Genomic DNA, 2,889 nt, shown 5'->3' on the forward strand with positions numbered 1-2,889 from the left:
TCTTATTGATTAACAGTAATTTACAATCAAAATTTATAAAGTTTGACCCAAAAATAACAATGGGGCAAAATAAAGGGACGCGGGAGTAATATTGTTATATCTCACTCCTCACACCTTTTTTAAAAAACTTTCTCCTCTCACATGGTCCCCATGCTTACTTTTTTTTTTTTCTAATGATTATTCCTCTTTAACTAAATAATACCCTTTCTATCCCATAATACATGACATTGTCAAATATTGCATACATGCTAATGAACTAGTTTGACTTTATTTTTATATAATTAAATATTAATGAAAATTATTTTAAAAATTATATTATAAAACTTTATATTAAAACCTATCTAACAATATATTTTTATTATGTTAATAAAAAAATTACGGTCAAACCTAATGCATGAATAGTGAAAAAAAGTCCAAAGTGTCATGTAATATGGGACGAAGGGAGCTGAGTAGTATTCAGTGAATATAATTTCAAATCAGTAAAATAATTTTATTTCATTAAAAATAATTTCATTTCATTAAAAATAATTTCATTTCATTAAAAAAATTAGTTTAGCAAAAGTAGTTTCATTTCAATAAAATATGATTTTAATTAGTAAAAGTCATAAACTTTATTGAACAAAGATAATAAATAATAAGTAAAAAAACGTATTAAACGTTAAACTATTTTCAATTTAGTATAAAGAATTAATTTCGGCAAAAATAATTTATAATTTAGTAAAATAACTTCAATTCAGTAAAATAACTTCAATTCAGTAAAATAAGGTGAAGAGAATGACCAAAGTTTTACTCTTATACAATATGCTCAGGGTTTAAGCCCTATTCATTTAATTTCACCTTATTTTTATTGATCTGAAATTGTTTTTAAGAGTATTGGGACTTATTTTTACTATAATTAAATTATTTTACAAATTAAAATTTATTTTCTTTATCCTTAATTATGTTTTCTCATTAAAGTTACTAATTTTGCTGGTTAAAACTTTGAATAAGGTGAAAAAAACATGACCTTAAGTTAGCTTACGAGTGTGTTTGAATTGAAGGAAATAGAGGGAAAGGAAGGGAAGAAAAATGGAAGGAGGGATTATCTTTCATTTGAATAACAAACTTATACTTAGTATTTTAAAAACACATATTTTCACATGACACGTGTCATTACAAATTCACAAGTCACTCATTACCCCATATGCCATATGTCACCTCCTTTAATATTTTTGTTTAAATCTTTATGCATTCTATTACATGCAAATTCAAGGAAGAAAATGAAGTGGTTCATTTCTATTATAATTAGTACATATTACATAAACATATTAATTATAATAAAAATTGTCTTTTCATCTCCTAGACTTAGAGTATAACTTAAACTAATATGTTATTTTATATCCCACAATCTTCATGTATATATACTTACCCAAATTCCTTCATCTTCTTTCACAGTTCTACTCTCGCTCTTTTTTTTCTTTTAAACTTCAGCAATGAAACAATTACTTCGTATATTATATCAAAAGTTTCAACTTTTAAAAAGCACATCTATATATGAAAATAATTAATCCAAGTAACAACCCGTGCATTGAATGGGCCAAAAGGCTAACTAAGAATAAAGTGATTTGAAGGGGAGAGAAATGGAAGGATTAAATTATAACAAAATGATAACTTCAACAATAGTGTTAGTGGACCAACTCAACCAAAACCTTAAGCTAATGGTTGAGGCCAAGGAATATATTTTATACTCTATCACGTCCCCTCACACGAGAGCCCGTTTGGGCTAGATGTGTGGATGCAAGTGGAGGGTGGATGAGATTCGAACCCATGACCTTTATGTCACGCTGGCTCCGATACCATGTTAGCGGACCATCGCAACCAAAAGCTTAAACTGATGGTTGAGGTCCAGGAATATGTTTTATACTCTATCACTCCCCCTCACATGAAAGGCCCTTTGGGCTTGAAATGTGTATGCAACACAGGCCCACCCATACCTGGTGCGAATTAATTCCACTTTGAAGGAGGGGTGGATGAGATTCGAACCCGTGACCTTTCTGTCACGCTGACTCAGATACCATATTAAAGGACCATTTCAACCAAAAGCTTAAGCTAAGGGAGGTGTTAAATACCGGCAACAAAAATTATCAAAACCGCCAACTTTTTAAGCAAAATGTCATTATTGCCCTTACTAAAATACTAAACCCAAACCCATCTTTCTCTTCTTTCTTTTTTCTCTCTCATCAACAACTCCTCAAGATCCCCAAAAACAACCACCACCACCACCACCACTACCACCACAGAGACAACCGACGTACCAGTCAGCGGCGTTCAAGAGGTGGTGGCGCGTACATGGGTGACGGTGGGGACATGGATGGAAACCGGGGAAGGAGGTAAATTTGCCGATTAGCTTTTTGTTTTGAATTTAAGTTTTTTTTTTTTCAAATTCCGGTGGCTGGTAACCGGCGCTCAAAACCGGTTGACCGCCACCGGTAACCGACGGTCAGAACCGGTTGACCGTGCTGGTCAATTGGTTTGACCGCCGGTTACCGGTGGCGGCCAACCGGTTTTGAGCGTCGTTAGCCAGCAACTTTTTTCAAAAAAAAACCTTATTTTTTTTTATTCAAAACTTATTCTAATTAATTGTTATTATTACTACAAAATAATTATAATTAATTTTATTACTATTGTTGTAGATAATTATATTGATTAACTGTTATTATTCTTGGCAATCTGGTGTAGATGGTGGCGGTTGACGCGGTGGTTGTGGGTTTGTAGTGGTCAACATGGTGGCGTGGGTGGTACCGGTGGTGTGATTGGTGGTGGTTGATGTGGTTGCTTTAGAAGTGGTAGATGGAAATCATGGAATGAAGTTAAGAGAAAGAATATGGGGAAGATTTTAGTAAGGGCAAT

This window comes from Chenopodium quinoa, unplaced genomic scaffold (assembly GCF_001683475.1).
Source record: "Chenopodium quinoa cultivar QQ74 unplaced genomic scaffold, ASM168347v1, whole genome shotgun sequence".
Lineage (NCBI taxonomy): Eukaryota > Viridiplantae > Streptophyta > Magnoliopsida > Caryophyllales > Amaranthaceae > Chenopodium > Chenopodium quinoa.